Source organism: Neolamprologus multifasciatus, chromosome 22, assembly GCF_963576455.1.
Source record: "Neolamprologus multifasciatus chromosome 22, fNeoMul1.2, whole genome shotgun sequence".
Classification (NCBI taxonomy): domain Eukaryota; kingdom Metazoa; phylum Chordata; class Actinopteri; order Cichliformes; family Cichlidae; genus Neolamprologus; species Neolamprologus multifasciatus.
In genome coordinates this window covers 10,918,025-10,933,104 of record NC_140459.1, presented here as the reverse complement: position 1 = coordinate 10,933,104, position 15,080 = coordinate 10,918,025, and the positions used below count along the sequence as shown (strand labels likewise).

At 41.4% G+C, this 15,080-nt stretch overlaps 1 protein-coding gene and 1 long non-coding RNA gene across 2 annotated transcripts in view; both read right to left on the bottom strand.

Annotated features, from left to right (window-relative positions):
* Positions 1-6,984, bottom strand: part of LOC146492976 (uncharacterized) — a 52,275-nt gene extending 45,291 nt beyond the window's left edge. The window contains exons 1-2 of the long non-coding RNA XR_014872146.1: positions 4,685-6,984; positions 1,607-2,860 (exon numbers count right to left, since the gene is read on the bottom strand). This is a non-coding gene — a long non-coding RNA (uncharacterized LOC146492976). The remainder of the gene's footprint in view (positions 1-1,606; positions 2,861-4,684) is intronic.
* epha10 (EPH receptor A10) overlaps positions 1-15,080 on the bottom strand; it is a 164,755-nt gene that overhangs the window by 101,911 nt on the left and 47,764 nt on the right. The gene's annotated exons all lie outside the window — the stretch shown is intronic.

The window sequence follows — 15,080 nt, the reverse complement described above, 5'->3', positions numbered from 1 at the left end:
CTTACAGTGGGGCAAAAAAGTATTTAGTCAGCCACCGATTGTGCAAGTTCCCCCACTTAAAATGATGACAGAGGTCAGTAATTTGCACCAGAGGTACACTTCAACTGTGAGAGACAGAATGTGAAAAAAAAATCCATGAATTCACATGGTAGGATTTGTAAAGAATTTATTCGTAAATCAGGGTGGAAAATAAGTATTTGGTCAATAACAAAAATACAACTCAATACTTTGTAACATAACCTTTGTTGGCAATAACAGAGGTCAAACGTTTACTATAGGTCTTTACCAGGTTTGCACACACAGTAGCTGGTATTTTGGCCCATTCCTCCATGCAGATCTTCTCAAGAGCAGTGATGTTTTGGGGCTGTCGCCGAGCAACACGGACTTTCAACTCCCGCCACAGATTTTCTATGGGGTTGAGGTCTGGAGACTGGCTAGGCCACTCCAGGACTTTCAAATGCTTCTTACGGAGCCACTCCTTTGTTGCCCGGGCGGTGTGTTTTGGATCATTGTCATGTTGGAAGACCCAGCCTCGTTTCATCTTCAAAGTTCTCACTGATGGAAGAAGGTTTTGGCACAAAATCTCACGATACTTGGCCCCATTCATTCTGTCCTTAACACGGATCAGTCGTCCTGTCCCCTTGGCAGAAAAACAGCCCCATAGCATGATGTTTCCACCCCCATGCTTCACAGTAGGTATGGTGTTCTTGGGATGCAACTCAGTATTCTTCTTCCTCCAAACACGACCAGTTGAGTTTATACCAAAAAGTTCTACTTTGGTTTCATCTGACCACATGACATTCTCCCAATCCTCTGCTGTATCATCCATGTGCTCTCTGGCAAACTTCAGACGGGCCTGGACATGCACTGGCTTCAGCAGCGGAACACGTCTGGCACTGCGGGATTTGATTCCCTGCCGTTGTAGTGTGTTACTGATGGTGACCTTTGTTACTTTGGTCCCAGCTCTCTGCAGGTCATTCACCAGGTCCCCCCGTGTGGTTCTGGGATCTTTGCTCACCGTTCTCATGATCATTTTGACCCCACGGGATGAGATCTTGCGTGGAGCCCCAGATCGAGGGAGATTATCAGTGGTCTTGTATGTCTTCCATTTTCTGATGATTGCTCCCACAGTTGATTTTTTCACACCAAGCTGCTTGCCTATTGTAGATTCACTCTTCCCAGTCTGGTGCAGGTCTACAATTCTTTTCCTGGTGTCCTTCGAAAGCTCTTTGGTCTTGGCCATGGCGGAGTTTGGAGTCTGACTGGTTGAGGCTGTGGACAGGTGTATTTTATACAGATGATGAGGTCAAACAGGTGCCATTCATACAGGTAACGAGTGGGGGACAGAAAAGCTTCTTACAGAAGACGTTACAGGTCTGTGAGAGCCAGGGATTTTCCTTGTTTGAGGTGACCAAATACTTATTTTCCACCCTGATTTACGAATAAATTCTTTACAAATCCTACCATGTGAATTCATGGATTTTTTTTCCACATTCTGTCTCTCACAGTTGAAGTGTACCTCTGGTGCAAATTACTGACCTCTGACATCATTTTAAGTGGGGGAACTTGCACAATCTGTGGCTGACTAAATACTTTTTTGCCCCACTGTAGATGGGGTGAGCAAAAGATCACTAGTGGGTTGAAAAAGTTCACTTACAAAAGTACGCTATATTCCCAAATGTATTTGCTTGTCTGCTTTCATACAACTTGAGTGACATCCCAATCTTAGTCCATAGGATTTAACATGATGTTGGGCCACCCTTTGCAGCTATAACAGCTTCAACTCTTCTGGGAAGGCTTTGCACAGGTTTAAGAGTGTGTTTTATTTTTTCAACTATTCTTCCAGAAGCACATTTGTGAGGTCTGACACTGATGTTGGACAGGAAGTCCTGACTCACACTCTCCACTCCAATTCCTCCGAAAGGTTTCTACCAGGCTGAGGTCATGACTCTGTACAGGTCAGTCAAGTTCTTTAACACCAAACTCGCTCATCCATGTATTTATGGACCTTGCTTTGTGCACTAGTGCGCAGTCATGTTGAAAAAGGAATGGGCCATAAACTGTTCCCACAGAGTTGGGAGGATCAAATTGTCCAAAAGTTCTTGGTATGCTGAAGCTTTAAGACTTCCTTTCACTGGAACTAAAGAACTCAGCCGAAATCCTGAAAAACAATTGCACACCATTATCTTAGTTCCACCAAACTTCGCACAGGGCAGTCAAACTGTTACCTGGCAACCACCAAACCCAGACTCGTCCATCAGATTTTCAAACAGAGAAGCACTCCAGAGAGCACGCTTCTACTGCTGTAGAGTCCAGTGGTGGCGTGCTTTACACCAGCGGTCCCCAACCTTTTTTGCACCACGGACCGGTTTATGCCCGACAATATTTTCACGGACCGGCCTTTAAGGTGTCGCGGATAAATACAACAAAATAAAACTAGTACCGGCACCGAAAAAAAGAAGATTTATTCATATCATACGTGAAAAGACCCAGGAAAATCGAGTTAAAGATAAAAACGATGACAAAATAACGCTGAAAACTGATAAAAACCCTGAAAACCATACATTTCACACCTGAGCCTCAACTCTCGCGGCCTGGTACCAAACGACTCACGGACCGGTACCGGTCCGAGGCCCGGGGGTTGGGGACCGCTGCTTTACACCACAGCATCTGACACTTTACATTGCACTTGTAAAGGCTTGGTTGCAGCTGTTTGGCCATGTAAAACCAGGAAGCACTGTTCTTGAGCTAATCTGAAGGCCACATTTGGAAAGTCTGCAGAAAGTTGAGGACCTCTTTTCAATACACGTATTAGCACTTGCTGATCCAGCTGAGTTGATGTTGTTCCCAATCACTTTGACTTTGTTATAATCAGTGTTGGGTAAGTTACTTTAAAATAGTAACTTAGTTACATTACTAGTTACTTCTATCAAAAGTAACTCAGTTACTTCAAGTTACTCGTTACTTTCAAAGTAACTAGTTACTAGGGAAAGTAACTTTGGTTTTACTCAGCATTCTCTTGTTAATGTGTTGCTTCCACAACTTTGCCAGTCTTCTAGCTTGCTTACTTGCCACAAGTGCACTGTGCCACCTACCAATAGAAAGGAAAAGATAATGTGCATATTTCCACGAGAGAAATCCCACGCCTGGACCATCATTGACTGCTGCCATGATTCTAGCCTACATCACAGCGTCATGTGCGCCTTTCACATCCAACACAAAAACTGCAGTCGTGGTGCTTTGATTGTACTCAGAACTCTGAAATTCTGCCTTCTGAATAGGAAGATGTAGGTAACACCAGACTGCAGATGAGCTGCATACAGGGCTGGACTGGGACAAAAAATCGGCCCGGGCATTAAAACTAGAGACCGGCCCGCCATTATAGGAAAACTCATAAAGCCTTTGAATGAAAACAAACGCTGTTGTGACAGTGATGTATACTGTTTTGATGGTATATATGCATCAATCTATCAATCCTTTGTTGTAAGATTCAGATAATTATTTTTTAAAAGCTAGACATTTTAAATGAGAATAAGAAAGAAAATTATTTCTTTGTGCCCACCTCTCCCTGTTAATGCCCTACTTGGCCCCCCTGGCAAAACTTTGCTAGATCCGCACCTGCACAGTTACCAGCTGTCAGCTACATAAAAAAGGATCCTGGGGTTATCTGTCTCTCAGAAACAGTTCATAACTTCCCTTCAACTCATTCATGTCACCTAAAAGGTAAACCTGTTTCTCCATCACCTGTTCAGCTCTGATGATTCAGTAAGGACATCTCCTGGTTTCATCTTCATGTTTCCCTCTCACCACATAACCAAACCGATATCATGACCAGCAGCTTTTTTTGCAGCTGTGGCTCCAGCAAACATCAGCTGATACTAGAAATTAATATTAAATAAATTCTAACAACAGCTGATCAAGCTTAAACTTGCTGCTGTTGTTTAAGGCGACATCGGCTGGTTTCCTCTTTCTGGCGCAAAGTGGGCGATAAACAAACAAGAGAGCCGATCAGCTGATCATTGATCAGTTTTCATGATTGAAGTAGAAACGGGAGAGGGAGGGGAATGAAAGAAGAAGAGGCAGCTGTGCAGCAAAGACACAGAATAACTCCAGCTTTGTGTCTTTTTCATTGTAGCTGAAGTCCGGGACAAACTGTTCCTTTTCACCTCAATAAGAAACGCGTAATATTTTCTCTGAATACCAGACGGGAAGGTTGGCAACTCTTAACTTATGAACAAAATAAAGTTCAACATGATTAACTTCATAGCACCCACCCAGCTGTATAGAAACTCCGTCATGCTAGCTAGTACACAGTATGGAAAAGTCAGAATAACGAAAATAAACTCCACCTAAACTTGGTTTATATCTGACCCAGATAGACTGCGGGTCATAACTTCTTACCTGAAGTTCAGTTCACACTTGGACCGGCGGCCGCCTCGGGTCTCTTTTCCTCCTGCCTCCCCTTTCTCTCCTCCACCTGCTGCCTCCACCACTTGCTAATGTTACAGAATCTGTGGAAGCTCCGCGATAGCCACCACACGAAGTAACGAGTAACGACCCTATCTAAATCCCAGTAACGACTAACGCGTTCCTGATTTTGGCATAATAACTAGTTACCGTGCTCGTTACCACAATAATAACGTAGTTACTGTAACGCGTTACTTAATAACGCGTTAGTCCCAACACTGGTTATAATACCATTAACAGTTGCCTCTGGAACCTCCTGTTATAAAGCCCTATTGTCTATATTACCGCAATTTTTACAACCAGAGGTTTAAGTGTCTCCTACATAATTGGGTTACTTTCTGTTGATCACTGATTACAGTGGATGATTACTTTCTACTCAGCCTGCTGAGAGATGGAGGAGGGCCCCTGCTGGCCATATCTATGGGACTGATTACAAGTGATAATTCCCATTATATATGCTGGTTAATGGTGGAATTTTCTTTCTGTTTACAGACAATGTTAAGATTCCTATCAGCCCAATCAGATCATCTTCAGCTAGATGAAATGACCACCGAATAAAGTTGAAAAAGATAACTGCAGAGGAATGTAGGAACTTACATTTTCCTGAGAAAGATTAAATTATGATAAAAAACTCTGTTAGATTCACCTTCTTATTTGATGGAAAGGGAGATAAAAAGGAAAAAAAAGGTTGAAAAAAGTAACACGCAAGAACAGGGATGACTGTGAACAAATGGCATGAGATAAAGCTAAAGAAACAGCAGAGAGCGAGATGGAGTTTTGTTTGCTTCAATGATTTAGAGACACTCCTGAAAAGACTCGACTTAATCTATTCAGACTGTGTGACCAGTTTTCCTCTTTGTTCCTCGTGGGTTCTAGGACATCATAGAAATGTAAACCCCATCAACCCAAAAGTTTTACATTTTTAGAGTGTCATCTATCAGCTTCTGTTTATATCTGTGGGCAGCTGTGGTTTACAGTTTATAAGGGAAAATATTTGAGCTTCAGTACAGAATCAACCAGGGCTTGTTTATGGTGGTTATCATCAAACATAAATTTCAAGTTGCAAATAGCTTTAGGCTAAAAATGAAATGTGATTAACCCTTTAAGACCTACCATAGAACCAAGTCCGCCAGAGCTTATATTATATTTTTACATGCTGTAGTGCCATTTTTGGGAGCATTTCAAGTTGCTATACATCAATACAACCATTATAGCCCAAATTTTAATAATATGTATGCATTAAGTGCATAGTAATTACATAAATTGCAAAAAAGTGCAATAAACTACAAAAAAATTTAAAATCGTTTTTGTTTTTTAACATATATTTCTAGTTAGAGAAATTTAAGAGGCTTATCCCTCAAAATTGTAAATACAAAAGAGTTGCACAAAATAGTTTCCCACTAGGGCTGGGTATCGTCACTGATTTCTAGAATCGATTCAATTCCGATTCACAGGGTCCCGAATCGATTCGATCCACGATTCGATTTAATTCGATTCGATTCGATTTAATTCGATTCGATTCACTTTGATTTGAATCTGGGAAATTTTGACAGTCAGAAATAATATAATTCAGATCAGTACATTTACATATTTTTGTATCTATAAAAAGGAAGCTGACACACCAGGACTTTATCAAAGGTGTGAGCATCACAGCAGAGGCCTTTGTGTCAAAGTAGCTGAGGATAAAACAGAAAAACATGAAGGAGATTTTCCTGTTCTGGGATTTTATAAAAATTTTCTGCAGTAGATCAAAAACGAAAGAAAACCATTAATCAACACATGAACATTACCTCTGAAGTTACAGCGGTTTTATTAGAGACAAGGCTGAGCGTTTTGCATTTTGCATAATTTTAAAAAGTTTAAATTTGTTCGGTATTGAACGGCAGAAATTAGGTTTTATTTTCGGAAGTATATAAAACGAGCGCTGTAAACAACGGTAGACTTGTGCGTAACAAGCAAGCGAATAATGCAGAAAACAGTACAGAGAGAGAGAGGGAGAGAGAGCACGCAAGAGAGCGAGCATGCGAGAGAGAGCTGTGCATCGTGGTCTAAGCAAAACAATAAAAGTCAGAGTGAATTCATGACGTTGTTTATGTGAAGCCTAGTTTGGATCTTCTTTTGCTGCTGGTTCAGTCAATATTGTTTGGAGAGAGATAAAACTAACAGCTTTAGAATCAGCGCATAAAGGGCGTGAGCACAAAGCGCGGACCGCCGACAGATCAGAATCAGCGCGCTGTCGGCTTTCAGCCCCGACTGTGAGAAAGGCAACATCTCACTGATTCTGATCCGCGGTTGGGCTGTGTGTTTAAGTCTTTGTGCAGAATCCATGTTCCTGCTCTCATTTACTGTCTTAGCTGTTTGGTGGTTGTTGAAATTTTGTGAGATTTCACCAGAGATTCTGGCATTTCGGGCAAAATAAATTTATATTAAAAAATCGATTCAGGATTTTAATGAATCGATTTTACGTTATCCAAGCCAGAATCGATTTTAATCGATAAATCGATTATAAAAACCCACCCCTATTTCCCACCACAGGAAATTTCTTTTAAGTGTCTTCATAGTTTTATTTTTGAAATACACCAATATTTATATACTGCAGGAAAAACGAAAATAAATATTATAATGCAAATTTACAAAAAAAAGCAGCATATGCATCAAAATAAACTATTTCCAGCAGTGCAATATGAGTCCTAAGCATCCCAGAAACGACACAGAAAGTCATAAAGTCAAACATAACTTTTAAAAACACCAGTATAGGCTCATAAGGCCCTGATGGTAAAAAACTACATTTCCGCAAAATGACGTCACTTCTGGTTTTGGCCAGGACATGGCAGACATGCGATAGTTCGCACTGATGGACGTAGGAAGTGTTACAAACAGCTGATCGGATCGGCAAAGCGTGTTTCTGGAATATTATGTTTTTGTTGCTGCAAGTGCTTTTTATGCAACTTTTGCAAAGCCATATATGGAAGGAAACTGTGACTTAGGACAAGCTGATGGCATAAGATACAACTCCTCCAGTTTCATATGCAAAAAAATTTATTGCGCTAGCTCACATGGTTGCAGTGCTACCGGGATTTAAAGGGTTAAGCACCATTTCCCTTTTGTTGATTAGTGTCCTCTTGATAGGAAGACTTCAGTTTGTTATTATTTTGATTATCTTTGGAAAACTACAGGTATAAACTTATCCAAAGTCATTTTTTTCTAACTCATTTACAGAGCCCAAGCTTGATATTAGGATCCAGTGGAGCTGTAGTAACCCTGTGTCTTTCTCTCTCTCTTTCTCCCTCAGTAGCCCCTCTCTCTCTGGAACCTCCACCCACCTAACGCCCTCAATCTCTCAATGTGCCAATTGGACCAGAGGCCCTGCAGGAGACCTCAATACCACTACACAGTGGAAATGTCACCCATAACACTCTACTCAGGATGCCAATCACTTCACACTGTTCCCCACTGTGAGCATTTGTGTGCGTGTGTCGGGGAGAGAAAGCAATGATCAGGGGGCATGTCCATGTGTGTAAAGAGAGCATGAAACAATTATTGCCAGTGTGACAAAATCCCTCATAACTCTACCAGAATATAAAATTAGATTTCGCCAAAGTGTACGTCTAGATTTATGGCTTTTGCTCAGTGATGTGTGAGCATCTGAGTGTAATGAGCCTGTCCATCCGAGAGGATTATGGGTTGTCTGGTTAATATAAGGACTACAGGTGTTTGTGGAACTGCACATGATTACACATCAAAACAATGAGAGTGTGCGTGCGTGAGTGAGTGTGCCGAGTGATAAACAGGCCTTAGTTAGGCGTGAAGGCAGAAACAGATGGAGTGGGTTACGGACAAATAACACACATGAGCCTGTGAGGGAGTGGGAGTAAGCCCATGTCTGAGCATGGATATGCAAATGCACGTGCCCAAGAAATCTTAATGTACACGTGGATATGTGTGGGCGTGTGCATTTACGTGTGTTATATTCGGAGCGCAGTGGCGCAGGTGTCTCTGGAAAAGCCGTCCATTTCAGTGGAATGTGGGTTGAGTTGTGTGAACGCGTATCAGTTTGCACAAGAGGGTGCATGAAAGGGAGGGTGATGACGAATGACAGGAAAACAAGGAAGGCAGGGGGATGGAGAGCTAAGCTGGCAAAGGCTGGCACGCCAGGCGCACTGTGGAGCCAGGGGGGGCGGGCACTCTGTCCTCATGGCAGGCCCCTCTGTCGAGCTGTGAATACAGAGACAACAGCCGGCATACACAGACATAGATACGCAGGGTAGATTCAAACAGGGATGGCTGCACAGCTCATCACATACACAAACTCACAATGTAAACGTTTGCCTTGAAACATAATTAAGCAGTGCAGGTTATTGAAGATTTACTTTTATTTAAAAAATGCAGTGAACTGAATTTTAAAAATAATTGTACATCAAGGTTTTTAGTCATACTTTAAGTTAAAAGGCAACTCACTTTTCAGTCTTACAGATGTTTTGCAATTTGTTTTAATGACTAACAAAAACACATTTTCTTTTTAAGTGCTGATGACATATTACAGTCACATTATTAGCATTTTCTCTATGTGGGTTTTCTCTTGGTGCTCCTGTTTCCGCCCACAGACATGCATTAACTCTATGGGCACAGATGTGGGTGTGAATGGCTGTCTATCTCCGTGTGTTAGCATTGATGGACTCGATGGGCTCCATTACAGAGATACACCCCTGTGCTGAACAAGCCCTGCCTCACATCTTGTGTCATGGCATATGTCAGCACTGACAGGCTCCAGCCCAAAACCATTAAATAAATGAATAAATAAAACAAATAAAAATACAAATCAACTTGTAACTGATAACCAATTAATCACCACATACCACTGGACAGAACACGCAGATCTACTAGAGTGAGTGACAAACTGTCTTTAACACTAATTGTGTAAATCCAGTTACCTTTGACTTAACAGTTCTCAACACACTTTGACTATTTTATTTTTCATTTCACTCCTCCTGACTTCAATGAGACCTGTAGTACTAAAAATAATAGCGGCTTCCTCTTAAGACTTTGTTTCCAATAAGCACACGTGTGTGTGTGTGTGTGTGCGTTCGCCATCTTTCAAGTGTTTTGACAGAATAAGTACATTTCACTGAGGTTAAGTGGGGGCAGACAGATCTATACACTGATCCCACATCAATTTGGAACAGATGGAAAGTTATTAGTGGAGCTTGAATAGGGATGGAACGAGGAGACTGTGGGACAGCAGGGCATTTCTGAACACTGCCTTTCCATTAACATTATAATTTTTTTCATATTTTACTATGAGGAGGTGGGGTGTGCAGCCAGGTAGCATACATGCATGGATCTGTGCACATTTCTTGTAAAATAACGATTTTTTTCCCCGATTTTTTTCTATGGAGCCCAAGAAAAAGAACTCTTAGACGCAAACACAAGCGTCGTAAATCATCTAGCACATCCAAAATTCTTCTGCTGGGTCACTTCAGGACACCAGGAATTACACAGCCTTACATAATGAGACTTAGCATTAATCTTTAATCTAAGATGCAGCTTGTCGTCAGCAAGCCTTTCATGTGCCAGAGTGGTTCAACTGGGATGGCATAGCACGAGCCTAAAGGGCCAGCATCTGTGGAAGAAAATCGCTAGCTTGAGCCTGCCTCTGTTGTTTTTATATTTAAGTTTTCCTGTTTAGTCTGACAGAATATAATTGAGCTTTAATGTGTATTCTTGCTTTCATTAGCACCAGAAATTATCACAGCGGAGAAATGTCCTTGCCATTTTTCAAAACTAGGCATATTTTTTTCGATTCAGGAAGTGCAAGACGCCTCCCATAAAAGGAGCCTTTAATCAGTGAATTTAGAGATACTTGGTTTTACTGGGTGGTGATTTGTTAAAACATGCAAAACATAGCTGAGTGAATATAACATGCTTCTCAAACCATAAGTCAACTTAATATGTTCCCCGTGGAGAGAAAAATGGTGCTACGCTTATCGGCTGTGCTGTTAATCTTCCCCCATTGTTTCACTTTGATTTATATTCTATTTGCTGCTGAGTAACGCGGTTTCTCCACAGTGATATTTAAAATTCTTACTAAGTCAGGTTTACATTTTAAACGTATACCGTATGATTTAATTATAATCACCAAAAATGAGTGTAACTAATCTCAAGTCTTATGGCGAGCAATATTTTATGCAACTGAATATTGTATCACACCTCAGCGATACTGTAGTGGCTAGAAAATAATTACTGAAAGAGGAGGAAAGGTGTAATAAAGCAAAGAGGAAACTGGTATTCCAGGGTATAAAGCTGCCAGTTTATTTTGTTCTAATGTCTTTTTATGTCTTATGAACACCAAAATTTTCATGTACTTAATAAGCAGGAGCTGCTCTTACAGGATAGTTCCATGTTTTACTGAATATTTGATGCGGCTCAGTGGTCATGGGCGAGAGAAATGAGGCTGTCATGTCGGGTGAGTTAGCAACCTGATTAAGCTGGATGCCAACCTTTTCTAACTTTGATGCATTCATGTTGGCTGTATTTAATTCATGAGACTGGTGCGGAAGACTGAAAGTTGTTAAAAAAAGGGGGGAAAGAGAGAAAAGGATGAAGGTAACACATTGCAATTTCACTCTGCCTAGTTCTCACCTTTTCACGCTTTGTTTTTTCTTTCTCTTCAACTTACCATTATCTCCCTCTGACATCCACTTTTTTCCTTTACTTACAGGTCAAGTTGGGGTTTTTTTTACTTGTTTTTTTAGCCTTTAACCTCTAAAACTCATCACCTTTACTCCCACTGTCATCTCCCTTTCAAGTCTACATCATCTCCCATTGTCATTTTTCTTAGCGTCATCTCTCTGCACCAGCATTGTGTGCGTCTCTGAAATCATCCCCAGCTTTTACAACTCATATTTTATGCATTCCGCTTTTACGCAGAGTGACTAACAAACAGTGAAACGACGAGGAATTTGTGACAGCTCTTTTTTTCCTTTTTTTTTTTTTGCAATGCTATGCATTCCCTTCCCAATTTTTCTTCCTCCTCCTCAACCCCCCCGAAATACATTTTCACCTCCATCTATAATGCCCCCCTCCCCAACTTAATTCCTTCCTTCCTCATTCTCCCTAGGTGAAGTAAGGCAGGGGAAAAATGAATAGCGAGTGCTTGGCCTCCCTCCAGCACATATTTTCAATATCCAAGGGACATTTTTATGGTACTTTTGTAAACAAGCACACACATAGATGCCTGTATGTCTATGTGGGAATGCTCTCTATTAGTGTGTGAATGTTTGACGGGTGTGTATTTGTGCTCTTTGCCCACTTGTTGTATGGGTGTCCAGCAAAATAAATACATCAGATGGTTGGCTCAAAAGAACACATTTGTCTTTCTCCCTGGAGAATGTGAATTATTTAAAATGAAAGCTGGGGAAGAGAAATGACTAACAGTAGCGGGTGACGTGGCTGGAAAGGAGAAAGATGGAGAAGGATAGCGAGGGGAGACCAGATGGGCAGGGGTGGCACCTAGCCAAAAAGAGCTAGTATAAAGATAACAAAATGTAAGATAATGAATGAGAGAATGAATGATGAGTCAAAAACATGAATATGGAAAGTGGGAAAGATGCTCCATCATAAAGGTTAGGATGTGGTTACAAATCACTGGCGAAGGACTGGAAAGCTACGCAAATAGAAGTAAAAGAAAGAGAATACAATAAGACTTCTGTCTGAGACAAAAAGAAATAGGGAAGGCTGATAAGGACATGACAAGAAGTGACAACAGACAGAGCGGAAGATGAGTGCAACAGAGGGAGCGACTTTGGAAACATATGATTGGCTACTAGTGCCAAATTTGAGCACGCAAACACACACACACATACACACACTTTCTCGCTCACCGCCCTGTATAAACGCATCGGATAAATCTCCAAGCTTCACCAGCAGATTTCAGCCTGTTAACCTGCCTCGCCCTGCTTCACCCCATCTTACCCTGCCACATGGTTGCCCCAGGGGGGCATGAAACAAGAGCTGGAGAGAGAAAAAGCAGAATGTTGATGGGAAATATTGAAAAGAGACACGATATAAAACAGAAAGTCAAAGAGGAAGAAAAAAAAGGAAAAAGGTAGAGGAGGAGAGAGAACGCAAACAGTTTCTTCGGAGGAATTCGTGAAGTGTTGCTCTGATCAGTGAGATAGAAATTAAGTATACACTTCTTTGGCAGCACAGGGAGCGCGTGGGGGGTAAATAGGAGAAGGAAATAAAGGTGCATAAGGGGAGAAAGGGGAGGAGAAGGATGGCGTGTAGTAAATTACGGAAGGAAGGAGAGCAATAGGAAGGAATAGCAGGGTGGTGAATGTGATGGAGCTGGATTGTGAAGCATCAAACAAAGATAATAAGAGAATCCGCTGAAGGCATGAGGCAAACTCAGTAATTATATAGAAAGAGCAGCCTGCCTTAATTAGAACAGGATGGAGCTCATGAGTGTGAGAGAGACACACGCAGAAAAAAAAAAACACCCACACAAATACACATGTACATCAAACACACCATTTCTGAGGTAATATATTACGTAATTTTTTTGCCCCCTGGTCTGTTCCTGTTGACGGCTATTCATAATGAGACCGAAGACCATATGTGTGCTCCTCACAACGCGTGCATGACTTGTGAATGCGCACGGGGTCAAGATGTACACATCCAAGTCGTCCTACCGCTCTGGTTTTTAAACTCGCTCTCCTTTTTTGACCTTTCATGTATTTCATGAGAAAGCTAAGTGGACATAAGCTCTAAGTTCTTCGTATTTACACTCCTCTTCACAAGCAGCAGCAGTCTTGCGGTCCTCTGAGCAACAGCGGATTAGTTGCATGACCTAAATCTTAAACACCAGGATCTCCTCTTTTCATCCTAGAGATACTTGGTAGTAATTCAGTTGTAAGAGACAACTTCAACACCACACACATTTTTGTCTTTTTTAGGTTTTCTATAATTACACATTCATTCAGTTTTGATGCAGTAGTCGAACTGGAGAGATAAAAGCCAGGCGAGAGCCACCGCATGGCTGGACACATAACAAATTTGCTCTTTTGCTGAGTTTTTTTGTTGTTGTTAAATTAAGTTAAATGTCCTTTAATACCTACACTTCCTAGGTAAAAACTTTATAAAAAGAATTATGACAGCAGTTGCCATAATCCGAAGTAATCCAGCATTCCTTAAATCTTCTGTGACCCTCGCAGAGGATGCGGTAATAATCCTCTTCCCTACTGCACTGCACTGCACTGCACTGCATCTGTTTACACCATTATCAGTAGCTTCTCACTGGCTCTTCAATATTATTGACCAGGACTGAGACACTTAGTGCATTTTCACTCACTCAGTTAAACAATTACGCTCAGGAGTAAATAAGACATAGAACCTGTGAACACTGTATGCAAACGTACACGGGAATCGGTTGAACATCACAGCTTTGTTGTGTTTGTTGCGATTTACTGCTTTGCATTCTTTTTTTTTTATATTGTACTTCACAGCAGCTACTCATTCATATTCTTGAAGGACATGTGCATGAGGATGATTGCGACACATATATAAACTCAAATGTCCTTGCGCACGAAACGTTTCTGTAATCTCGCTATCCATTTTTATGAGGTGCACACAGAGACCCGATGTCTTTCTCCGACACACAAAATGAAATTTAAAAAAAAAAAAAAGTGTGTGTGCGTGTGTGTCTGCTGTGAGATGTGTCCTTAGTATAAGTGTGTATGAGCAGTCCCAGCGCAATTCCTCAGTTTAGTGGAGCATTACAGCTGATCAATAGCTCTGGTGCAGTGGGAGATGTCTGGGCTTTGGCTGCATATTCATACCATTACAGCTGAAGTGAGGAAAGAGGCACTGCAGGGAACGTGTGTGTGTGTGTGTGTGTCAGCAGACCACTCTCATGGATAATGACATTCTCTATCACCTAGTGGACCACACAGTTACTTGCTAAACTGCACCCAGTCAAGGTTGAGCACCAATAGAAGCAGTCTAAAACGTCTCTCTCTCTCTGAGTCTCTGTGGACTCGCTGGCTTTTCTGTGCCATCACTGAGACTCACTGTCCTTGTCTACTTGCTCTTTTGGCAAGATGCCTGACATGTTCTATTCTCCCTTTACTCCTTATTTTCTTTTAAAATGTTACTTTTTTTTTTTGTTGGTTTCCTGTCACTGCTTTCTCTCTTCATCCATCTGCGCGGTGCTTCCCCATACCACATTGTTATTCTCCTCCCGGTTTCTCTGTTGGTTTGTACATCAGTCAGATTCTTCTGTCCGCGCCGAAGATTTTATTGTCGAAAACGCATTGTCAGTAATTACAAAAAGCAGGACAAGCAACACATACTTTATTTGCACACGGCCCAACTGCCAATATCATTAAACAATTCTCAGCTCCAACTGTCAAACCGTTACTGCAGAACCAGAAAATGTGCAACGCAGCCAAAGTTCTGCACGACTTATCACCAACTTTGCTATTAATACTATTTCTACTGGATTGTTTTCCTTAACTATTGATTTCTCTCAACAGCTAGGTGTTTTACACAACTATTGTTGGCAGAAACTTCATAAAGTTAATATTGTTACGGCCCATCATTTACAATGACAGACA